Consider the following 27,115-nt stretch of genomic DNA (forward strand, 5'->3'; position numbering starts at 1 on the left):
CGGTGAAGTGAATGTCTCAATTGTTTGTGTAAGATGACTTTGGAGTAGATCTACCTACTGTACATGTCAAATGCTTTAAATCAAAGATGTGTTAATTCAACTAAAGACTCTGGGCTGGTGCAATTCCATCTCTCTTGAAACCAATAAAGTACCATCTTACAATAATTTCTTTTCATTCTTAGTACATGAATTGAAACTTCAATGAAGTGTCTCCTTTTGTTTGTCATAGAAAGGATGAAAAAGAAAAGGTCTTCTTACGTAAGTGTTCCGACATATGGTGGATGTGCTACTGGGAAGGATTAGCTGTGAAGCGTGCACACACACACACACACACATACACACAGTCACTTTATCTCCACTGGATGTTTTCCTTTAGATAGAGGGAAACATCAAGAGTTATACAGAAAGAATGTAAAGGCTCCAATAGGGAGGAGTGGGATTTTAGCGCAGTAATCTTAGCATATGTGTTACAAAGCTGCATGTTATGACAAATGTAAATTTTTTTTTTTGACAAAAACCTTTCATACCAAACCTGAATTGCTTTTGTGGGAGTAAAACTACTGGGAATTCTTCTTCATGATCTTGAAATTACCTTTAAGTGTTTTGACTGTTAAAAGCAGAACATGGTGACTTCTGAATGAGAACATTTCAATTTAAATGAAATTTTAAATGCATGACGAGCTGGGGTAAAGAGGGCTGTTGACTGCAACAAAGAACAGGAGTGGTGGTGTGACTCGAGGCTGGTATTCACACATGAAAAATTTACAAAAGTCAGGTAATATAACAAATATTTGCTCCAATCTAACAGTTAGTATCATTTTATTTGAAAAGTAGACTTAAAGGAATACTTCAATATTTTTGGGAAATAGGCATTCGCTTTCTTGTTGAGTTGGATGAGAAGATTGCCTCTACTTTCATGTCTGTCTTCTTATCTAACTCTTGGCCAAAAGGGAAGTAAGTGTATTTCCAAAAATGTCAAACTAGCTTTAAGTTCTCATCTCCGCCTCTTTATCTTTAACATTTCATTGAATTTATCATAAACATGTCCACATGTCTGATTATGATCCTAATACAACTGTGAAGACTGTTGCAGCCTGCAACTCTTCTTCTCTCCTTGAAATTTAAGGCAGAAAAAGAAGCCTAATTAATATTCATTCCTCCTTTTCCCCCTTGAAACAAATGTAAGCGATGGCTTCTGTCACTTCAAAGGATTGACCACTGCTAAAGCTTTTATTTTTTCCTGGAAAAGTGCAAAAGAAGTCTACATAATAACAACTGACAAGTCTGTCCTGAGCAGAAAAAGAAATGGACTTTGTAATTTCTTTTTATCTTTCTTTCTTTTGAGTGGGGGTCTTTGTAGAGAGGCGACCAAAGAGAATACTCATGCGGAACCACAAGCGCAAGGAAAACAATCAAGAAATGCTCCCTATGGCTTCAGGGGAAAATTCAGCTCAACAAACTCATGTTACTTTCAACCTGCTTTTGAGTCCTTTAACAAATACAGTTTGTCTCAGAAGATTACTTGCATCCTTAATGGGTCTTTTTACATATTCAAGACACACAGGTTATTTAAATGAAGCAATCAAATTTACTTGAGCTGTTATGAAAGATCATAGTAATAATCTCCTACATTATCATATAAATAAGTGTCAGTTTTTCATGATCACTGAATGACAAAATGCAATTGTGATTTAAAATATATCCACTTTGTAAGAGCCTCTATGTTTGCCGGTATAAACACTGTGGTAGGTCCTTCACAGGGAAAACTCTCAGGCCCACAGGAAGTTATATTTTTTTGTTTGTGTTTCTGGTTTGTTTAGAGTGAAAAGAGGAGAACTGACAGTGAATGCCACCTATAGAAATTCACACCAACAGAATCAATTCGAAAAGACACCACTGCATTGTTTGACTGGCAGATTTTTCATGAGGAGTGTGACGCAGGGCCTGTTAACAACATAGAGGAGGTGTGCCATTTGAAAGATGCTCCAGAAAAATGTCAAGTGGCAAAACCTCACATTAAGTTTTCAAAGAAAATTCCATCTTGGGGTTTTTCTTTTTGTTTCTCTTAGCTTTCTTAACTTTCATAAGATTTAATTCTTACATTTAATATCTTACATCCCTGAATCTCGACTTAACGGCTACCATTCAGATCACAGTGACCAAGGATGTTAGTTGAGACTTACCACTGTAGCACTTTTATGCACATTGTCAAAGTTTTCCAGCTCCTGCACTGACCTTTCAAACTCAGTTTGTTTTGGGTGAGTGTAAAGTATGTATATAATTGTAAGGACATCTCTCAGGGGCCATTTCAGCTTTCAGGAACACTCCCAGTTTCCCCAACAGAGACGAAAGAAAAACCATATGTAGCTGTCCAAATTGCACCTCAATTCTTCTGAATCAGAGGATGTTAAAAGAGTATGTCGCACCCTGAGGATCACACAGGGACCTCACAGCTGCAGTGGGCTTAAGAATTCAGCTGAGATACTCATCCGAGACAAGAGAGCAGCAATCCTCCATTTGGACCCACAAAGGAAAAATCAAAAACACCTTAAATCACTTTGAGCTATTGTAAGAGGTCTTTTTAGCCATGATAGTGACATGGCTCTGTGGGTGGCCATCACTTTGGTCCAGACTGAAATATCCCAACAACTATTGGATGGATTGCCATTAAATTTGCTACATGGTCCCCAGAGGATGAATCCTACTGACCTTGAAAATCCCCTGACTTTTCCTTTAGCACCACCAGCTGGTTGGAGTTTTCACATATCCAGGGAAATATCTCATTATGTATTGGATGGATTGGCATCAAATTTTGTACAGACATTCATGATTCATGAGAGTATCCTACTGTATTTTTTCTTTAGCGCCACAATGTGTTTCACATGTGGTCTGCCATGCTTTGTTTGTCATTGATCCTGTCTCTTGTTCTTCCGTCCAGCCTCTTATTACCTCATTCCCTTCACCTGAGTTTCCCCGCCCACCTATTCAAATGCATCCCATTCCCTCATTAGTCCCTTTGTGTGTATATACCTGTCATATACCTGTGTTTTCTGCCAAGCCTTCCTGTCCTGTATTCCTGCCTACTTGTTGCTGACCCTTTGACTGGTTTTTGAATTCCCTTCCCCTGCCCCTTATTGGATTTGTTTGCTTTACAGACCAATTACCTTGTTTGACCCCATGCCTGTCTTTTTTGTCTGAGCTCTAAGTAAATTACTGTTACCTGAGGGGTGTACTACAAAGTGAGATTAGTGAGTTAGCAAGGTAGGTTGAGCCTAAAGCCAGGCTTTTCAATGTCACGAGGGTGGCTCTCTTTTAACCTGGTTAGATCACCATGGTAACTTATACTGTAAACTTAACTCGGTGCAGAACAGGTAATATTCCATGTTTCGGTTTAAATTGGCTATAAAAAGTGCTGTCCTTTCCTAACCATCTGATTTGCTGCCAAGTCTGTTTAACACTGCTGGTACTACAGCTATTAGAACACCAATTAGAAAATTGATTAGTCTTTTATCATACTTACCATTGATTTGATATGTCATATTGTAAATTTGTAATGGTGCAATAGGTTAGGGTTACTTGTATTTCAAATTGTAAAAAAAAAACCTAATAAAACTAATATAAAAATACTTTGAACAAAAAAAATGATTAGTCTATTGGTATTTATCACAGATAATATTCAATCTATACAATTAATTGCACTTTGATTTTTGCCAAAAACTAAAGTGATTTCCACTTATCCTTCATCAGGGGATAGAGTCAGAACTAAATGCACTTCTTGAGTATAATGTTTAAATCTGCTGCATCAAATTTGAAGTTTAAGAGCTCTGAATCTGGGAGGCATTGAGAGTGCATTGAGTGGGAAAATAAATATATTAACTTTAGAATTTGCACGATCAGCAATTTTCTGCCAGCATTCCCCTCTTTCCTTATTTGCAGCAAGTGTTGCCTTTTGCTGTGATAATGTATTTATATTCTTCATAGATTTCCATTATAATGACCTGTTTCCTTGCTGAAGTAGGCAGCACACAATCGGTCCATTTTGTGCGGAAGAAAAGTGAAATGATGCGCCAAACGCCCCCTTTTATGGGAATGCACACAGAGCCTGAAGCAGAGAGCCCGGGTTAACAAAGAAAGTTCATAACCACCTTCGTCATACCACTTATCTCTGACTGTGAGTTTAGGGTTTGTCGAGCCAGCTCACACAAAGAAAACCTAGATATGTTGAACTTACTTCATAGTACACTCCTCTGACTTGATTGTGTTTGTTGTCTTGGTTATGGGTTTTGTCTCCAGATGTTACATAACTGTTGGCTGGATTGCTTATATTAACTTTAACTGCCATTAACATCATATTTGAGACAATGTATATTAATATTTGGGTGTTGTATTATGTGTTTTGGGACTTAACAGTGATTCACTTTATTCCCTCAAAGACACTGCCTGTCAATTTAAAGGGTCAGTTCAAGTGACAGTTTAAAAAAAACAAAAAACAAAACCCAAGACAGATTTTCTCAGTTACCTCTGGTGGCATCTATGCATGTGGGTAGTTTGGGATTTATTTGTTTATTGTTTATTGATTTATTTTTTAAGATATCTGTTTCTGGGATTTCTGCCTCCACCTTCAATACAAATGAGGGGAATGGAATTAATATTGTGGCACTCAATGCATTACAAAAAAAAGAATAATAAAAATAACAGAAGCAACACAGAGGAGGTGAATAAATAATCAGAATAATTAACTGTGTATGATTTCCATGGAAATATTAAGAAATAGCCCACATGAAAACTGTCCACTGTGAGAGAACCTGTACAAAAAAACAAAACATGCATTAAAGCTGCAGCAAAAGGTGCCTCGTCTGACATAGCCTTACCTCCGCCTGAAATATTGTTCTTCTGTTAGATCATTCAAGATTACTGCCTCAAATTGAAAGCTTTTAAATGACTAAATAAGGGACTTTTATTGTGAAGAATGTACAGGAAATTAAATGTGTTCCTCACTGAATTAGCGGAGCTTTGTTCGCAGTGCTAACAACCAGTCAACACAACAAGATATGGAGATATTTGGAGCCCTTTGTTCAGCGGATCAGTCAGAAATAATGCTGGGAGAAATAGTAAAAACAGAAACAGTCAAAGTGGTGATGATGTTTGATGAAGAGTTTCAGACGACCAGCACACCTCCAACAGGTAAACAACTTATTTTACTTTGCTCTGCTGTGTAATGGAAAAACACTCAGTGTGCCAGCTCGACTCCAATCATAGCTTGGTGTGACTACCCCCAAAATAATGGAAAAACACCATAATGTTAATGGAGCAGAGCAGTGAACTCACACGCTGCGTGTGGAGTAGATGACCATAAGAAGAAATCCATCATGAGCCAACATCAGCTTGGACTGAAAGTAGAAAAAACCGTTGGAAACCGAGTGTTCAGAACAGTCTGAAGCTGGTGCTTTTTGAATAGGCAAATGGTCAGTGTCTCACAGTAGCTTCAAAATAACTTCCTAACTCTGAACTGTGCAAAAACTGTTTAAATGTGCTTTTCAAAAAGACAAAAAATCTGTGATGACTTTACAATTACTATTGATCAGGAGGAACTAGAGAAAATAAATAAGTCCAAATATCTAGGTGTTGTCTTGGATTCCCAATTCAAATTTGAAGCACACATTAGGAAAGTGTCTAAGACCATCAAGACTAACCTTAACTGTTTTCGACTAATAAGATTTTGTTTACCCATAAAGGCCACCCAACCATATATGCACTCCAGGATTCTATCGCATCTTTCTTATTGTGTAACTGTCTGGGGCCACGCAACCCAATCGGCAATGAAATCTACAATGTCATTATACAAACAAGCTTTGAAAATATTGGATCAGAAGCCAGTAAAATGGCTACATTGTAAAATTCAGAAAAAGTATTTAATTTTTATTTAATTTATGTTAATCTATTAAACTTTGAGAATTTTATAAATCTCTCATTTATAAAATTGATTTTTAAGTGTGTGAATGGCCTTGCCTCAGAACTAGTCAAATTATTTTAAATAATAATAGCAAAGGAGCCACTATGAGGAGAGCAGTTAGTGGACTGCAAACCAGCAAAATTTAAAACTGCATTCTGTCAATCCTCTTTTCCAGTTAAAGGCCTACAGATTTGGAATACCCTGCTATCAGAAATAAAAACATTAACTAATTTTAAAGATACATGTCTTTATACGGCATACATACTTTCTTTCCCTTTTTGTTGTTCTTAATCATCGTTTTCAGTCATTGTTCTTAATTGTGACTGTAGTCTTTGTTGTCTCAATTACTGTTTGTAGTGGTTGTTTGTCTATGTCTGTTTATTATTAGTCCCTATGCCTGCATTAGAGTGCTATATTATGTGTTTTATCCCTTAAAAGCCTAACCAGGGACGAGGACTACAAATTAGCTATGGCTAGAAGTCCCATATACATTGCATTGGTTGCATTTTATTTAAATGTAACAATGCCTACATGTATCATCCCTGTCAAATAAATTAATAAATAAAAATAAATAAATAAATATAACTCTGCCTATGCAGCTTGCCTTTTAGATAGAGTTAATAATGCAACAATTTCAGAGCTGTTTGTTCAGCAGGTTTCAGTGATTGTACAAACAGGTGAATGGTTCACATGCTGCACTAAGCTTTTTAGATCACTTTTTCAAGGCTGATGTTTGACGCATTTGTGGCAGTAATTGCTGAAAAATACCCTTTCTACCACATCCCTCCAACTATGGAGTGACTAAAACTATTCTTCTTTGATGTTATTAAGTATTTTAATGTCACCTTTTCAAGAGGTAATTTTGGCCATTTGCAATTAGTGATAAAGAGAGGCTGAAAAAAAGCCTAAATGTCAGCAGCACATACACACAGCCTGTAGCGTTTAATGTCGGAGGTTGCTGGCTTACTGTGTCACACCAGGAAAGCATATTGGAAAATTAATTAAATGTTTTGTATAACTCAATTACCATAATTTTGTTTTCAAGTAGAATGAGAATAATGTTCTTCATGATGTTCCGCAAATAAATGCAATTTAGTTAAAAGGGCTTTAATTTAATACGTTTTGAAGACTGCGAGTTGTCAGAGCAGTCACAATAGTGGGCCCTGATCAGCCAACAGCAGCAGACCAGCTGAGTGGAGGCTTTCAAGCTCAAATGCAAACTAAATTGTGTGGTGGCAATCAGGACCCGAATGTATTGTGTTGCTGACCAGAGCTTATTTGAAAATCCCTGGAAAAAGGTGGATTTTTGATTCAACAGGCTTGAAATATCTGTAGACCCCCTTTGTTGCTTAAAACTATAGCTGACAAGAGTCCTTTACATTTTGTAATCTATAACCTCTAATTCCCATTACAAATGCAATAATGTAATAATTTCAAATCATCCATAAACAGTATATACTTCAAAGATGAATTCCTCTTCACATATATAGCAGATAACATCTCTACATGACAGATGGGTTATCACCAGATGTACACTTCATTTTTACTATTCCTATATAACTCAGCAACCCAAAGCAGTACATTAAGCATGCAGGCAGAGTGCTCGGTCAGCACAAATAGGGATTGAGTGGCAATCATTTTAGAGCGTGATCCTGGCTCCCAGCTCCACACAGTCCTCAGAAAGGAACCTGGGAAATTTGCTCAATACACTGACTGGCTGGGAAAAACAAGAGAACGATCTTGACTCCATCCATTCTGTCACCATCACACCCATACTTAGAAAAGTTTGTGCTCGGATGTAATATGCTCTAAGCTATTTTTGTGATTCAGCTAATTAGCAACCTCAGCGACCCGATGTTGCTATATTCTCTATAGAGGAGATGAAGGGCCTGATCAACTACTGTAGGGAGCCAAAGAGCTGAAATTACCTCCATAACAACTGCCAATTACATGTGTATATGTCATTGCCACATATCAGCTCTGGGACTGCAGAATTTTTGCTATTCAGGTTCTGTCAAGGCCTTCATTTCAGTCATGTAGGAACTCGGCTTTAATCAGGCAACTTATTTATACGCTTTTCTACAAACAAAACAAACAAAAAAAAAACTTTGAAAAGATTCTAAACAAGTTTAAAACTCCTGCTAAGAGACGACAGAAGTGGGGAGCAGACGAGAAAAGCACTGTTGTTGTCATCGAAACTCTTATCACATTCTGGGGGCATCAGCAGCAAAACAGTGGATAAAAGTCTGTCAAACACACAGGCATTTGGGATGGAGGATTTAAGTGGATATATGCAATTTTGCAAAAACTATCTCCCTCCCTCCATAAATCAGCCACTTGATATAAAAAAAGCGCCTGTATTTTAAATGGAAAGGAGATCTTTGAAATACAATGAAGCCTCAGCTAAACACAAATGATCTTCTAAAGAACAGTAAAATACAGATGTCTATGAAGTATGCTGCCTTCTGCCTGTATGTAAAGTCAAATAATCTGTTTCATTTAAGTTTATTTTGTGTTCCTTATTCAAGTGATTAGTAGCTTTTCTCAAAAACTGAATGTCGATATGCATGACACTATTTGTGTGATTGTTAGTGGTGATTTTGTGTACATTTTCTTGTCATTATTCAAAATGAATTGCTTTTGTAGTGTTATTTTGGATATCTGAAATGCATGTCATAAACCTTCAACATTTCACTGAGTGAAATCCACCATCCACCCATTATTGATATACATATATATATATATATATATATGTGTATATATATATATATATATATAAGAATGTTAAAAAAGACCACATAGACCACATAGTGCACCTCAAAGAATACAGAATACATTATAGTACTTGATTTATGTGTATATATATATATATATATAATTTCAGATCATTTCTTATTTTATTGCAATATTAATTTATTTTACTCATTGTTCATTTTACTCAGTGTTCATTTCGTTAACAAAATTATGTCTAAATACGTTTGTCAATGACGTTTTTTCCATGACTAAGACGAGACGAAGACAAGACTGCACCAACATCATTAAACACTGACTGTGACTGTATCAACATGCAATATTGTTGACGAAAAAAGATGAGCCTAAAGTAGTTTAAAAAAAAATTTCATTGACAAGAAAATATTATTTACAGTTTTTATTACAGTTTTTTTTCTAAATTACAATCCAAATATCCTGTTCATTGGGTGGCATGTGCAGCAGTTCCGTTTCCTGTGCTGCACGTGCCAGTTTCATGTCCTGTATTGTGCAGCTCTGAGAACATGGCACATAAGGGAAGCACACCTGAGGGATTAACTAAAAGAAAGGAATATAATTTAACAGATATTCATTTAGTTTAACAAATGTAACTGGCGAGGAAAACATGCTGCCAAGATAATGCCAAAAAAACTATACAGAAAATGAAAAGAAACTCCAACATAACACGACATGGTGCCAGGGAAAAGGGAGCCGCCAGACTACAAGGATGGGGCAGGTTTTATGCAACCTGGAGACAGTGGCCATTTGCCTCCAACGTCCTTGATGACCAGCTCCAAACAACAAAGAATCAGTAACAATGAAAGACAACACAACACAGCAACACACACAAGTCCCGGCAGAGGCCTCAAGGACTATATCAGGACTGTACCAGAACAATGAGCACAGTGAGGAGTACATCAACTGTTTTACAGAAAGCAAGTTAACGTTAATAATGACAACAAGGCTTGGGATAAAGAAACAAGCTGATATTTGGGCCCATTTTCGTTTCAATGAGGCTGAGAAAAAAAATGAATGCACTGCTTTATCAGAAGGGAATCAATGCGGCCAAATACAAATAGCTGATAAGAATACCACAAATCTGAAGAAATGCATTAAGGCTCACCACAAAAAAATTGAGGTAGGTTAACATCCTGGTAGTAACATTAGGTTTTTTTTTAAGCCATATTAAGCCAACTAGTAAGGCGGTGGTGTTACATTATGTAAATAGTGTTTTATAGCCAAACTAAACTCATTAAGCTAGGCTAGCAAATTGTTGTGCAGGAGCTGAAAATGAGTGGTCAAGCTAACAAAGGATTGAGTATCTTGTATAGACATAATGTTAGACGGGATAGCATCTCTCAACAATAGGACATTGCTAACGTTAGATGTCTTTCATGTATATTTTTCTACTGAGAAAAAGTAGAAGCCCAACTAGTTTAACTGGCTAACCTTTTGCTTAAAATTATGCTATGCAGACCATTTTCTGTGTACTGTATGTTTTTGTAGGTAGCTAGTTTGTGTGTCATTCTCAAAGCCCAGCATGTAGCCTGCAAATATATCACCAAAATACATCAATTAACAAGCCTGTTAACTTTTATCAGTGCTAAAAAAAGACTAAAATGTCAACAGTTTTCATTGACTAAAACTATATTTAAATAGTTACAGTTTTCTAGATTAAAATGCCCAGATTTTAGTCAACTAAAACTTGACTTAAAAAAACAGGCTAACAGGCTAAAAACTAGCAAGGACATTTGACACAGGACTAAGACTAAGACTAAAATAGCTCATAAAATTAACATGAACTCTGTGGTCATTTGTGACTTTTAGTTGGTTCTTCTTCTTAAAAGTGCCCAAAGGGATAAAGTACAGCCAATAAAAGAATGCTCTGACATTTTGTGAAATTCTCTTATTTGCTTTTTTGCTGAGAGTTAGATGAGAAGATCGATACCATTGCCCATCAACTGTGAAGCAACAGCCAAGATTCTTTGGCTTGGTTTAGCAGAGATACTGAACACAGGGGAAAACAGCTTGCCTGGCTTTGTCCAGACTAAAAAAAAAATCACCTTCCAGAACCTCTCAAAGCTCAATAATAGGTCATATCTTGTTTTTTTAATCTGTACAAGAACCAAAGTATAAAACTGACAGGTTGTGGTTATGTGCCGAACTATTTCTTAGCAGGGCACAGTGACATACTAGAGATTCTGCTGACATAACCTCCAGTAAAACCACAACTAGTAATTTTCTGACTTCTGGATTGTATGGTTTAAACAAAGGTGCTATGTTCATTTGCTGGCTTTAGTGGCACAGATTTTTTTTTGACCTTTAGACAGAGCCAGGCTAGTTTTTTGCCCCTGCTTGTGCTTTACTAAGCTAATCGGCTGCTAGCTGTTGCATGATATTTAATGGACAGATATTAAATTGGTACCAATCTTCTTATCTAACTCTTGGCAAGAAAGCAAATAAGTGTATTTTCCAAACTGTAAAATGATTCTTTTAAGAAGAAAGCCACAGCCATACTATTACACTTACAGTAAACAATAATGGTTCCCTGATTGGTAATGAATGGTATCATCTCTTCCTGCGGAACATCATCAAATAGTAATATTAATATTCCTGTGTGTGTAATGGTAATCAGGTGATAGATAGTAACTGCCAGGAGAGAGGCATGTAACAGTTTCCTGAATCCACTGAGTGGAGTCCAGGCATCAGTCACTCTCAGAACATCCTTGGAGAAAACCTTGGACTGCTATTAATGATTCAGTGGACAAAATGACGCTCCTGTGGTAGCCCTGAACCGGTACCTGGTGTATACGTTCTTGTTCTGTGTTTGCCTTTCAAAATCCTCAAGTGGACTTTAAAGGCCACATTTAAAAGGGGAGATAAAGCAGAAGAGCGAGTGATCAGAGAGGCTAACCAAGTGATTGTGAACAAGCCCTAAGGCACATGCCAAGGCTCTCCTCGTTAGAAAACCTGAGAGACTGTCAACAGCCGATCCACTGGGACCCATAAAAAAGCTCACCCCATGCAATCAAAGACATGCTCTCAGATGAGCACTGTTATGCACTCTCCTGTCTTGTGCTTAAGGTATCGTAGCTGCGCATGGCGATGAATCCCGAACAGGACAATAGGCTCTCTGACCTCCCTACCAATAAATTCTAGTGCATCTCCTGAGAGGTAGTGAGCCGGTGCGCTCTTAAATAGCAGGTAAGGGACAAGCGTGAAGATTGTGTTTACCAGCCAAGGACAAGGGAGGCAAATCTCACAGGGCGAGGAAGACAGCGCAGGATAGATCTTGGCAGCCCCTGTTAAAACATTTAACAGGTAGGCTTTTCAGAAGCCATTTCTTTTCTTGAAGGGATAAGGGTAGATGTCAGGAAAATGAAAACAGAGAAGGAAGAGGGGGCAACACAAGGCAGGGATGGGCCTCAATTTATATATTTAATGAATACTATTGGAATTAAGTGAAATAAATGTGACTATGAAGAATATCATAGTATATATATATAGATAGTTTAAGAATACTGCCTTGATTAAACTGGTTCCTGTGTAGTGTGAGTGTATGTTGAGAGAAAACATATTGAGTGAAGGTTGTTATAGTCTTTGAAGCAGACCTTGTCTTTCTCAGTGGTGTACAGTACAGAGTGGTTGTACATTTGATTCTGTGAATTATTAATTAACTAAAAACACTGTGGTTAGTTGGTTGAGCAATTACCACCGCATGTGTGTGTTTTGATTTGCTCAAACAGTCTGATATTCCATTTCTTTTTTGTTGCTCTCTCAATTTTTGTTTCACAGTGTTCGGCAAGATAATGCCAGGATTTAATTAGTAAATATTGAATGAGCACTGAAAGTTAATTCTTGGTGTTTTCATGACAACAGTTAATCATTCTTACCCGCAGTCAAAACGCTCTCTATAAGCATGCTACTGAACATGTTATTTCCACATTCTCATACTGACATTATCCATTCAAACTGTTTATGAATAACTTCACATTTCAGCGTGAGTGATTCTTTCATTTGCAGTTCCTGTGATTAATTTCATTTCTTACAACACACAATTACCTTGGCCTAAAAAAATAAATCCCATGAATGTGACAAGAAAAAGGGAAAGCTATAAAAAAATAAATCTAAGAGGAATACATTGCATCCACTGTTTCCCCCATAAAGGATGCTCCTCTCTTGTCACAGTTATGAGAAATGTTTTTCCCTCCGAGACAAGTTAGGAAGAATGTTCTATACAAGGTCATACCTATCGACCTGTCTCTGATGGATTTGATATTTAGCCCACATCTCCCCAACAGCCTTATTCACATCACAGCCATTTGAATTCTTGTCACACTCACAGGGGGAAAATATTCTACCTCAAAGATTGGCATTTTCACTTGGAAATTAACTATACGACACCCAAGTGGTGTCGTCATTCTGGTGCTCTCACATTATGTCCAGTCCCTTTTATTCTTCACCACAGTTGAAAATGATTCTGGGTTCCCATCACTATTTTTTTTTTCTCTTTGTGAAACTTGTGTCAGTTTGCAGAACAGGTGATCTTACCCTCAAATTCTGAAATAATAACATAACTAGAAGAGTGCATTCAGTTGCTTCAGTAGCTGATTGCCGTAAATGCCTTTTGCTGTAGTTGTTGATTCCTTACGGCTCTCACTGGCTGGTTAAGAGGAGTGAGAAGTCAGCAGTCAATGGCAGTATAAAACGTGTTATAAAATACGTTTTTCACAAGCGGCAACCTCTGGGGCTGTAAAATGAAGCCAATACGGAAGTGCCAAAAACTGCAGTTCCTTGAATGGCCACTTGAGGCTGGCTCCAAAAGCGAGTCATTCCCCATAGACCCCCATGTTAAAATGCCCAACTTTTCAGCAGAAATAAACATGTTTACAGCCTGGTACAAAAAACGGTTTTGGTCTCTATAGCTAATTTCCCCTTTCATGACAACTGTACGGGGGATGAATTTTTTATAACTCACCCGTTTAAGTTTTATTAAGCCGTAAAGTTATGCATAATGAAGGACATGGCTGCTTTGAGTGAGAGGTCCGCCAGCCACTAGGTGGCTTGTTTCAGCCATTCGGCCTGCTTCTTTGTCCATTTTTGATTGGCTGGGAGTTAGGCAGCGTCACGCACTGCCAAGATGGCAACGGCCGGAGCGGCTCGCTTTGAGCTTTAAAACCGCTCTTCAGAAACCAATGGGTGATGTCATGGTAACTACGTTCATATTTTTATACAGTCTATGGTTTTTCAACAATTGTGAATCACTGCAACCACAAGAGGTCCTTGAGCATAAAGTCATAAATGTGCACAAAAAATGTTAGGCTGATGGGTCTAGTAGTATGCAAGACACATACATGCACACAAACAACCAAACACACGATCTCCTTCCAGGCTTATGCCTCCCAGGAATAATTAACACTACATTTTTACATTGCAACTTCACTTCGCAGCTTCAAAACTAGTCCGTACCTGACTAACATTAAAAATCCATAGTTTTACACAAAACCGTCAGTGCTGGCATCAGACATAGTTGGAGGCAATTGTTGTGCACTTCTATTTGACCAGGCAATGGAATACTTATGTGAGCTAAATCCCTTATTTGAGCTGAAAATTGATTATGTCACACATCAATGGTCTAATCCTTTGAGTTGAAAAAGCCCTCCAAGGCAGCACAGTCTAGTCAGTATCCCCATGCTGCCTGGTTGTACATTACGCCCTAATGTAGACTGATATGTGCAGTCTACAGTCTGTTGTAAGTTTAGGTGTCTGTATGCTGTTGTCCCCTGTGAGATAGTTGGTAATACTGTGATAGAAACAATTGACTACTGAGACTATGTGGTTTTTTTTCTGATCTGAATGGATAATTAAATGACATGATGTAATCTAATCTATAATTCTCATTCAGCCTCACTCCCTCACATAACAAGTCATTTATCCAGGACATACAGCACAGTACTCGTGTTTATGTGACAAGAGAAAACTCAGCCTTGAATTTAGAGGACATTAACACACTGCAATATGGAAACATTTTCGTTCCTGCCTTCACGTTCCGGGAGAATGTCGTCACATTTTATATCCGTTTAAAGTTCAAAAGCAAAGACAGCAAGCCTCTTCACACAATGTAAATTTCATTTAACAGTCTCATCACTTCAGCACATGTTGATTAAAGACTGTTGTAAAGAGAGGCAGAGCTCTCTACCTCAGACTGTAACAGTATTTATTGACATTAAATTCCAGTAAATGAAGACTGCAGACAGGAGCAGAGACTATTTCTGCATTTAAATTTGAAAAGCTAGGGAGGCCATTTCACAGTGAGACTGGAAAACACTCAGGGAAGGAGGTGAACTGTAAGCTTCAGCCTCAGAGAGATACAATGACTTTGACCATAAGCCAGCTGGGCTGACATTTTAATGACATGTTTCAGTAGTAATTTTACATCTGTGTGGCTTGGTCAAAGGAGTGCCCCTCTCTCCACAAAGTGTTTGAGAGAATGAACTGACCCTTACCTGTAACATACACACATACTCAGAGAGAATGTATGATGTGTGAGCCCGAAGCCTTGAGATAATGAAGAGATGACATGTACCGCAAGCTCTATCCTCCAATACCAAGTTTGAATTGTATGCATGCTGGAGCAGTCTGAAAAGGAGGAGAGACATGGTGGGAAAACACAGGAAAGATGATGAGTCAGAGTCCTAAGCTGCAGTGAAGGGCAGGACATCAGGGAGGGGAGGGGAATGGCCAGCAGACCCTGACTGCACAAACAAAACAAGATTCATTTTACTTCTCTGAGACTTTTATTCAATTTTCCCTCTGCAGCATTATAGACATGCAATTGACCGTTTGCTAAGACCCACCTTAGTCAAGCTCTCTGTTCTTGCACAAAATATAAGCAGTTTCCAATGGTTAGAGGGGCGGATTTGCAACTCAAAATTCATAATTTTCAAAAACTGTGGCTCCTTGATTTTTGGACAAGTGGTAGACAAAAGCAGGCATTTCATTTCTAGCTGTTTCATTTTGTCAGATGAACATACAGCTTGAAAGCAGATTTTATCAGCTATAGCTACAGTTAAGCTAGCATTAACTTAATGAGTTGGTTGTCTCTGGCTGACTTTTTAATGTGTCCTGCTGAGTTGTTTTAAATGAGGACCCAGAGATCTTTAATAGACACTTAACGGCTACATACTGTGCTAAAAGGCTAAGATTAAAGCTACAGGTCCCAGGCAAAAAGTAAGAAAACAGCATGTTCTTGTATTGCAGTGTGGAGCTAATTACTCCTTAAGTATGATGAAGAAAAATGTAAACTCAGAGAGTATTATTTTATTCTAAACTTAACGTTAGCTTACACTCCGATGTAGCATCCAGGACCACCTTCCACACAGTAGGGAACTACTACACAGTAGACGTGCAAGTGGTGAACTGGGCTTCTTTTTAATGTATGACATGCACCCGGCCTCCGAAGTAATGTTAAATTATAGGTAGCTGGGCATGCTAACGTTTACAGAGCAGACAAACATGCATTACTTTTACAGTTGGTCTTGGTTTTTTAGTTTTTGGACAGAGTAAGAAAAGAAACCACCAAACTCGGGGTAGGCAATCGATCTTACTACAACCCCACACACATCAGTTCACGTGTGGAGATATTTGAAGAACGACACACCAGTTGCTAAACTATGATTGGTGGTGCTAATCCCTTTTCTTTAAACTTTAATGTTTTAAAGTTTCATTGTCCTTTAATAGTCTATGTGGACATTCCCTCCTTGAAAAGAACAAACATCCTATAGGGAAACATAGAATTCATGAAAACACAGGAACAGCATGGCTCAACTGAAATACCTATAGGGTGCCAACTCAGAATAAAACAGAGTTATAAAATTCAGTTGCTGCTGCTGTGCAAGTTAAAGAGCTTAAAATCCTTTTTTTCAGTAAAGGCACAATACAGCACTTTCAGAACAAATATTCAGCAAATTATTAGAGTAGAATACCAGAGATGAGAGTTTTGATTAACATGAAGAGTAGTTGTAAATAACGATTTGATGTTCACCTTGTTGATCTTATCAACAGATCTCCATATGAAGATGGAGGCGGTTTTAATAAATTACAAATCTTCCCTAAAGTATTACTTGAGTCGTAATGGAAGCATTAAGCCTTAAATAACCCTAGGTGTTCAGGCAAGGATAATCAGTATATTCTAAGAGTCAGTTTGCGATTAAATGTTTTAATTTACTCTACTGTTGTAGCCTCTTTCTATTTACTTCTTCTTCAGTTTATTATTTCCTCTGTGTTCCCAGAAGGACTCTCAACAATCCCCAGAATATAGGTCTCAACTTGTTGCATCCAGCTTTTGATTAAAAGTGTGGGTGGAGAAGAGCAGTGGTGGCCGTGACAGTACAAACAAGAAAATGAGAGGTTCTATGTGAAGGAAATGGTGATTAACCTCAGTACCTTTACTGGATTCATAAGTTCCTGAGGATGCTTGGAGTTACAGTTTGCATGGGAGGTGAGAACTTGATGTTCAATATATAGTATAGTACATTAGTGTTAGACTATATTGGACTACAATTATATAAAATACAAAAAATCTAAAAGATATTGGAAAATGATTGTCTTTTTTAGATGGCTCACAAAAGAAAATCATTGTGGCTTCAACTTTGGCAAGTTGCCTGCAATAAAATGTAATTCATATCCTAATTTACATGTTAAGTAATGATAATGATACCCTGTTCTTCTATTTTGAGTAAATGTCTAAAAAAGAAAGAAAAGACAGAAACAAACAAAGGAAGGAACAGAGGGAGGAAGGCACTCAATATGCAATTCATATTGCTTACTGATGCTTTTTCAGACCTACCTGAAGTAAATCACATCTTTAAAGTTTTTTTAATTAAAATTTTAAAAGTGCTGCCTGTTAGTCAATTAGTTAGAGTCATAAGTGGGTGTCATTGAAAGCCAAAAGTAGCTTCAATACAAAGATGTTCATACTTTTAAAAATCTGTAGTGTTGCTGAACCTTAGTATACACGAGCACTCTTGATTCAGCATGTGGTTCAGTATGGGCAAGCTGACATTTCCCCAAGTCATCTCAGTCATGCAAGAAGGTAAGTTACAATAAGATAAGTGACCTGAGGAGAAAACACACCAGCAAAGAAAGAAGACTGAAGAAACACAACCCTTTTATATGTCTTGCTACAAGTCTCAGTCAACATCATGTCACATTGTTCTGGAGGCTGTCGTTAGTGGTGAGATTGAACTGTATTGATAGGTGAATCCAAGTGTGTGTGTACTGCAAAGAAATGAAACATATCACTAACTTGACAACATATACGTGGCTGCAAAGACTGTAAAAAACAACCAAATACAGAAATGCTGCACATTGCACAAAACCAAATGCATGACATCTCCCAGAAATGCCCCTCAGGCTCCAATCTCTTGTCTATGTTAGATCCCCACCCGGTATGCTTGCCATTTTATTAAAGGGTTCGTAGTGGGGTCATCCCAGGTTGGCTGGCTGAGCATGCATTATGCAAATTTCAGTGTGCGGACACTCTGCGATGAGAGGCTAAACCTACAGAGCCCTGTTACAAGGCTCTGCTTGTGTTCATTGAACTTGAAGACATTTATTGTTTTCAGTCTTATATACTGTGGTAGGTCATACAGCTAAGATCCAGTAACAATATAACTGTAATGTTTCCACAGCACATGACAAAACTGTAGTCATTAATTGATGGATAATGATTAAAGCATTAACTTTGATTAAATTGTACATCATCCTAATTATATGAAGTGCGATGCATATCTTTTCACATATACGATTCCACTCACGTGACAGCAATTTCTGTGCATCCTCTTGCTGCACAGATATTTATTTCAAGGAAATCCAGAGGGAGGATCCTGGATTTCCTCCCAGACATACACAGAAATTCATTACACTAGCGTAAAGTAGAAAGGGGAAAGGCTTGTTTGGTCCTCAGTTAATTGCGCTAACCCCTTGGCTAAATTAGCATAATCTTGTAAGTGCCAGATGCAAAGGGAGGATGCATTAAACTCCCTAGTCAGATCACAACTTGGCCAGTACTTTCTTAGTTATCAATTGTGACTAATAAGCAAAGGCATATTTCATGGTTGCAGGATAATAAAGAGATCTATATTTGGTTCAAACAAAGAAGGAGCCATACTCTAGAGGCCACTCAACCTTCAGCATTCAAGAGGCAATTATATTAGAGCTAATTGGTGTACTGTACGTTGTAATTAGAGGTGCACACTGGGATCAATGTGTTGTTGTGGAAAGTTCTTGAGCTTCATTTGAAGACTATTTCATATCCAACAGGGATCATAAATGATAACAATACACTTGCTTCTCTAAAGTTGAGTCAGTGAAATCAGCAAGTTAGCTGATTAAAGTAAGTAAAAGTCAATTTTTGGTTTCACATAGAATGTGTTATGGCTATAGCCCTTCCTTCAGAGGACCATCCTCCATTTTTGAGTAGTTGAAAATCAAAAGGAAGTGGGGAGAAAGATGGTGCTCCATCATGTACGGGGTGATACATATTTAAAAAGTAAGACATTTCTCCTGGTGAATTATTCATACGGTCAGGTAAATTACACAACCTATTTTGTTCTATGGGAATGAAAATATGGAACTAACCATTGACATACATCTCTGAACAGTTGTGACTCACTGTCAAACTGACTTTCTCATCATCATTTTTTATGACAGGCTTCCTGTGCACACCCAGGTGATTCTGGTGTTTTTTGGGGTGATTATAACTCTTCTCAGGACAGTAGGTCCTTACATACTAACTCCCTGATTCTGTTAGGTTTGCTGCACCTTTCAGGAAGGGACAAAGTAAACCTTCATCATTCTTTTTGGTATATAGAGATTATTAGTTCTGTACATTGACATCACACAATTCCAGGCTTGCTCCACCTAACTTCAACCTGAGCAGAGGTCCAGTTAGCCGGAAGTGACACCTGTGTTTGTGTGCAAAGCCTTTAAGGTACATTTCCTACCTCATAGAACATTAGTGAAACCTTTTTGAATGTCTTGAGATCTTTAAGTAACATTACAATATGTATTACTATTGTCCTTTAAGTAGCTTTTATTTTAATTTTTAATAAAAAAAAATAATGGCACCTCTTTATTGCATAAATGATGCTACCTTGCAGTATATTACAGAAATTAATCAGAAATGCTGCAGTGTGCTTCAGTATTTGATTTATTTATTATCATGAAGTAATTCCAGCAATGCAATATAAGACAAACAATGTAAATGTCACTATATATACTATATATACTTGTACTATATGATAGCTACAGATATAGATACACAGCATCACTAGTCTTCTTTGTCCTTTGCATTTGGCCATAACTTCTCATCCACATCACACCTCATGTCCTATATATGTCCTCTGTCCTCTCTTGCCCCTTTTTTCTCTCACCTGGCACAAGTCTTTCATTTTATGTATTTTTTTCTCTATTTTGTAGCAGAGAGTAGCAAATTGCAGTCTAATTTACAGTAATTTTGTGTCATGTTAGGTTTTGAACACAGTAAATGTAACATTTTTTAAAATAATATGTAAGCTTGTGCAAAATTGACTGTAAATACAGTTTTTTGTGGTGGTTGAGTTTGAGTGAGAAAGCAATTTGTGAAATTTGAGAGATGCAGTCATTGTGATTAAAGGAACCGATCATCTAATTAATCATAGAAGCCATTAAAAATTATTCGCAGTTCACATCGATTACTGTTGTGCTGACTGTGTGAAGAGTTTTGAAAAAGTGAACTCACCATTTAGATATGACAACTGTAAAGAAAAACTTTAAAATATGTGTATTTTGAAAATCTGTTTAATCTGTGAATAACAGTCTTAGTAGAGTTCAATTCAAAGATCCAAGTGCTTTTTAGACCTAACAGCTCTGCAGAATGACAAAAAAAAAAACCCACACTAAATGTGCTGTTTCTTCCCCTCTATTTTTTCTGTACCACCAAATACCACTTGATGTTGCTGAGCAACTAATGCCAGAAAAGAGCAAGGGAGAGAATGAAAAAGGAATAACACAGCAGAGGGAATGACAGAGGAAGGGCGGTACAGCAATAGCACATAAGGTTTTTCCGATGAGTCGAGCAAAAAGGGCAGAAAGGCAATTCTGGAACAAAATGCTAAAGAGACACAGAAACATGCAGCGAAGGGAAGTAGAGTTCCTGTAATGGAACAATTTTAATATAAATTGGATATTGGTCTGTCATGTTGTCGAGCTTTGACATGAAAAACATCCATGTATTTTTTTTGGAGCTATGGATAGCAAACTCAAGTCTGTCAGTCAGTCTTTTATGTTAGCAGAAGACAAGGGAGCCTTGAGAGACTGGAATATATATGTAAATAAGGAAATTACTGTCTTAATCAACTCTTTTCTTACTAAAACAATTAAATGTGACATACAGGACATGCATACAGTATCATATTCTGTATAAAATATGTGTATGCATATAACTTCATCTTAAAACAATATATCAAATAAATGAATGTATCAATTATTGTTCAGAGCATGTTTTAGTTTAGTTCCATTGTGGGGATCATTCTGTCTGCGTGTGTGTGTGTGTGTGTGTGTGTGTGGTGCATGTCTGGTGTCAGTGGTCAGTTGTGCTTCTTTCATGGTGATCTGCAGGGATTGATGTTTGTCTAATGGTCAGAGTGCCAGTATGATGTTTATGTGATGACTCCAGATGTGATACGGGAGCCTGTGCACCAGTAGACTTTCATCTGAGGTTTGTGTTTTGTTCCATGATGTGTTCATCAATGGCATATTTTTTTGTGATGTTACACAGAGGAAAATTGTTTCTTGCCATTTTTTGCTTGGAGTGCAAAACTGCTCCTTTACAAAACATCCACTCAACCAGGATATGTTTGTCCCCCTATTGTAGTATTGTCATGCTTCAAGTCATAGCAGAGGGACACTTGGGCCACTCAAGTGAAAACCTCAAATTAAACCACCTCACAGTCCAAAGTGCCCCCCTGGTGCTTCTCTGGTTGAATCAAATGCCCCCTTGGCTCGCACAAGTGCTGCTCTGATGTAACCTTTTGCCAAAAGCTAGTACTTCTTCATCTGAAGGGCTGCCCTAAAGGGACTCATGCTAACTTATTGCCATAACATCTCATGGAACATGTTTCTTCTACCAAAAGGTCAACCTAAATGGTTGGTTGATTTCACTGTTTACATGAAATCTTCTGTATGTGCATGTGTGTCTTGTGTTTGTGTGAACAATATTCAGCCATTCAGAACTGTCACAGTTTGGGGACTATTTTATCACATATGCACACCCCTCCAACCAAGGTGGGCCTCCTTTTATATTTTGGCCCATGCCCTTTAGAGACTCTGTACTCACCACTGTTTGTTAGCATTACTCTTCATTGGACACTTTTTCACTGTCAAAATATATTGCTTGGGTGTTTTTTTTTCTTCAGGCAGTCTGTCTGTGGCGTCTCTCTGGCTTGGAGAATTCCCAGAAGGCCCGTTGCTTTCATATAGGTTAGAAAAGTTTTTTTAAAAGTTGTTTTTACCTGTGTGACTGTGAGATTTACTTGTGTATTATTATTTTGGAGAGGGATTTAGGCACACTGTGTACTGTAAGGGGATGGTATTGCACACTGAGAACTGTTTGAAGTGAATAGATTATTGTAGGTATTTTCCAAGGTATTTACAGGAGTGTATGGCTTTGTCAGCAAGGATTGTGTCTATGGGGTTTTGGCAGAATGTGCTCCATGTTTCCTGTTTGTGAAGGTGAGTTGTATCTTAATAATGCTTGGATAAGAAGTGATTTTATTGTCACAGGGCTTTGGTGGAATTTTGAGGTATTGATTTTTTCTGGCTTTGTTGAGGATTTGGATCAGTAGAGGACTGCTACTTAATGCTGTAGTTCTTGGTTGGTGGCTATCCAGGTGATGTCTTTCAGTTTTTCTGTTATCTTTGCTGTCAGATTTTTTGTGGTTGTCTTTGTTTTCTTTGAGGGAAAGAAAGAATGGAGCATTTAAATGGTGAGCACTGTATCTTGCACTGATATTTAACTATGAATTTACCAAACCAATGATGCTATCACAGAGCACACAATCTTTCAGTAAGACATCAAATGTGGCATGTGGTTCTATTTGATATTATCATGTACTGAACTTTATGGCTCAGCCTACGTTAATTGAATGTTGCTAAATACATCTGCAAACAATACAAAAAGTCAAGTCAATTAGGTCAATCAAGTCAATTAAGCTGTTTACTTGCACAATCAAACTACACACTCCTTTGCACAAGGTATGTTCGCACAACCACTCAATTTTCAGGCTACATGTGCAGGGTTTGCCTGTGTAGTATTATGTGTAGTACTGTGTGAAGGACAATATATAATATGACTTTGCCATGATTCTTTTGTACAGTGCCTCGGTTGTACCTGGCATACAGCACTCTGCAGCTGAAAAAAAAAACATCCATACTATTGTTATCATTTCAGATAGCAGACTAGAAAAATCATTCCAGTGTGTTTGGGGGGGATTTTACAACATTTCCTGTAAACCTGCAATGAAACCTGCCTTAATGAGCAGCTTATCCACCTAAAAGATTTCACTGATGCTGCTTTTAGTGGGGAGTATGGCAGAGTCACAGGAGGGTCTGATGCTTCTGCAGTTCTGTCATAAAATAACAACACATACATAGAATTTATTATAGAGTGTCAATCTGTTTTTGTTTGTGAACCATTATGTTGCACTGCATAAGCAGCTTTTCAGTAACTGCAGTAACTGAACATCTGCTGTGTGAAGGTGAGGTTAGACGCCTAATCTTGAACAACCTATACATAGATGAAACCATTTAAAAACACAGCGAGCATCAGTGTTTGTTTATTTGCTCAGATTGTCTGTGTGCTGCTTCAAAAACCTCTGGATGTTTTACAGATACTGGCTACCTCAGGATGTACAGTATGTAAAGATTTTGTGACAGGTGTTGGATGTAAACTTGTCCACATGAAGGTAAGAAAGGTCAGTCAAAGGTTATGTTGACAACAAACATATCTGGACTACTGATTTAAAGTCTGGAGCATCTACTTTAATAAATAACATCCACTTCCCAAAATGTTGATATGAAACACACTGGGACTGTTCGCCGACTGTTTCTCACACTTGGAAAACATAAAACATGATCCTGCTTCCATTCAACTTAGTGTTTTCTTACCAGTTATGGACTCAAGAGATGATACATTACAGTAAAGAGTCCTTCATTCTTGCTAAAGCTACATGGAATTTGGATCAAAGCCATTGGAAGTCGACACTGTCTAGTATTGGTAAATCTTGTTTACCAAGACTCTGAGTGACTACCTCATGACACATGCCTACTCCCCAGACTACTCATTAGATACCCTCTGGGCAAATTAATGCAGACGGACATGCACATGCCACATGCACACTCACACACATATGCGTATCCCTCAGTGATGCATTAACCTTTAACCACCAGCTCACATCTGATCATCTGGTACTTACACAGACACGTGCAAACATTTCAAGATGCGTACACAGAAACTGCTGTCGTATTATACACTGTTTGTTTGAATAACTGATACATTACACATCACGGCTCTGTCATATTTCATATACACTCTTTGATAATTCCAAAATAGACTGATAGCTCTCAAGGGCATCAGAAAAGAGGTAGAAGATGAGGAAAGAGCAAAATATATAGCACTGTCGATTAAATGTCCTCTAATGGAGTGGTAAATAATGCAGAGATGTTATACAGACATATACTAACAGCATTACACATGAGCAACAGCAGAGCCTGCAGTTCACAAACACAATCTTCTGAAAGAAGAAATAAACCCATTGGTCTCCTCCAGTAGAGGGTCTGTTTAGTTTTAATTACTCCAACTAAACCGTTTGAACTAGCTCTATTAAAACCTGCTGCATTAAGACTCGATTATACTGGTGTGAATAGTCATTGCATCATTCCTGGACTGTTTCTTCCCCCTAATTCACTTTATAGATTGGATTTAATTCCTTTTATCATTTCACCCAAAAACTAGAGGTCACACTTATCTAATTAACATGCAAACAAGCCAATTTCCTTTTAAGTGTCAAAGCCTCCTCTTCAAACAAATGGCTCTGTACAGCTCATTGGTAAGCAGTACTTAAAGTGGGGTATTGAAAAGCAGATCCATACCCTGTTGCTTTAAACTATGACAGGTTTTTTTTCCTCTATCTGCTACAGAGGGAACACTGTGTTGCAGTCTGAACACAGCATGCCACGTGAAACAGTAGACTGCTCAAAATATACCAGAAACACTGTTATGGAATCAGAACAATGCCTGAGACTCAACTCATATATTTATAAAAAGGCAGAAAGTGAGGAGCCAAAATGATAAAATCCTGCAAATTAAATTATTTAGGAACAATGTTTCCCCTTATCCCTTGGTTGTTAAAGGTTAGAAGTTCTCTATCTAATTGTGGATCTTCCAATTAGCCATTGAGAAGGATTCCCTGAGTTATGTGGGTTTTACATTTCACAGATTACAGGACAAGTAAGACTGATAACCTCTTCAGTCTGCTATTCTCAGACCAACTTTGGGTGTTTGTGAGTGGAACCAGGCACAAATTGAGTATCTTAGATGAAACCATTATGTTTCTACAAAAAAGTTCCTAAAACACACATCTCGTGGACAGCTAAATTGGACCATAGAATTTTTAGCCATGCTAGTTGCATGGTTCTAGGGATGTGCAATGTCTATAGGTCAGTCAGTCACCACTTTGGTCCAGACTGAAATATGACATCAACTATGAAATAGATTGCCATGACACTTTGTATGGACATTCATGGTGCCTTGAGGATGAATCATAGTGACATCAGTGACCCCCTGTCCTCTCCTCTGGCTCCACCATGAGGATGACATTTGTGGTTTTTAGTGAAATGTCTCAATTTCTATTGGTATGGACCATCATAAAATTTGGTACAAACATTCATGACCACATCAGGATGAATTGTAACTTGGTGATCCCTTTAAAGCAGCTGTAATTGATATTTTTCATAATAACAATGTATCAAATGACATGTGAGAGGCGTAGTGATGAACCTACGAAGAATTATACCTCGACTCTGCAGCTTCCCACAGCTTTATGGAGCTTCATAGTGAGTTTCAGCTCTTTCTTTAGCTGTTCGACCCGCAACTTTACTGTTTTGTTTCACTCTCATAGCGTCATTTTCAGGCCCAGCAGGCAGCTTTCAGATGGAAATGCTCTAAAAACCTGCTGCTCAGCACCAAACAGCCAACAGACATAGTTAGCAACTGTCTGCTGAACATAATGGAGCATTTATTATCTAAAGAGCCAAATATTTCCCTCAGGAGTTGGTAGAGATCAAAAACAGAGCTAAAAGAGAGTGAATATTGGACTTACATTCACCAGGTGGACAGAAACACAACTCCAAATGAATGATAATTTGCTTCGTAACTGCTGGTGTGCAAAGAAGCAACTGTTTGCTAAAAAGTTCAACATGTAGTGTTGTGTTCAAATTATTTCCAAGCCAGCAAGGACACTCAGTTAATTCAGTTTTATTTATACAATAAATCTAATTGGGATCAAGATGTCTTTTGCAAGAGAGACCTCAGAACTTGGATGATCTCAGTCACCAATAGAGAAATTATACATTTGCCCATTACTTACTATTGAATTTCAAGTGGTTCCTTGATCTCAAGCAGAGAGTCAACATTAACAGCAAGAAAAAAAAAACAAAGCTATTCTGACCTTTAACTGAGAATGCTTTGCCTTTTGAAGAATGCGTCACTGAATATAAGAACACAGACCCATAGGCTAACAGAGAGTGAGAAATGCACAGCTGCTGTAATGAAAACACACAGCAGATTCAGAGCCTTGAAAACAGACGATACAAGCTTTCAGACTGAATCTTCTTACCGTTGACAGCTTGTTGTCTTGTCTGGTTAAGCAAGTCTACAAAGACATAAAGGAATGAGACAGCTATCAGTAAAAGAGAAAGGCTATCAAGGGTCAAGAGGCCATGAAAGCAAATACAAACAAACTGAGGGGAAAATGCACACATAGAAAAAGCGAGGAGGATATAGATGGCATCAGAGGGGAGATTCTTCTTAAGGACACCAGGCGATACACCCTCCCAGAGTAAAGTGTCACAAAACCGATGGCCAGGTTATCAAGACTTCAACTGAGCTCAGCTGCCTCTCATGTCATTGTACTGCTGCTTTTCCAGAGACAGTATCGTCACACTAGCCTGCACCGGCATGTCATCTCCCCCACTGCTGCTCCACTGATGAATAGTTCCATGAATATCTCAGGTATGAGATATTCATGAAACTATATGAAGGTAGCCACAGATTTGTGCAGAACCCACCCGTCGACCTTGTAAATAAAAACCTCC

At 37.9% G+C, this 27,115-nt stretch overlaps 1 long non-coding RNA gene across 2 annotated transcripts; it reads right to left on the minus strand.

The window, feature by feature from the left end:
• Positions 1 to 9,134: 9,134 nt before the first annotated feature.
• On the minus strand, positions 9,135 to 17,580 carry LOC137173170 (uncharacterized). 2 transcript variants are annotated; one of them, XR_010925117.1, is made up of 3 exons: positions 16,048 to 17,580; positions 15,208 to 15,340; positions 9,135 to 9,247 (listed from the first exon to the last, which is right to left on the minus strand). It is a non-coding gene; the product is annotated as an uncharacterized lncRNA (long non-coding RNA). The 2 variants fall into 2 exon arrangements; XR_010925118.1 differs by lacking the exon at positions 16,048 to 17,580 and adding an exon at positions 15,559 to 16,014.
• Between the last annotated feature and the right edge of the window lie 9,535 nt (positions 17,581 to 27,115).

Source organism: Thunnus thynnus, chromosome 21, assembly GCF_963924715.1.
Source record: "Thunnus thynnus chromosome 21, fThuThy2.1, whole genome shotgun sequence".
NCBI classification, from domain to species: Eukaryota; Metazoa; Chordata; class Actinopteri; order Scombriformes; family Scombridae; genus Thunnus; species Thunnus thynnus.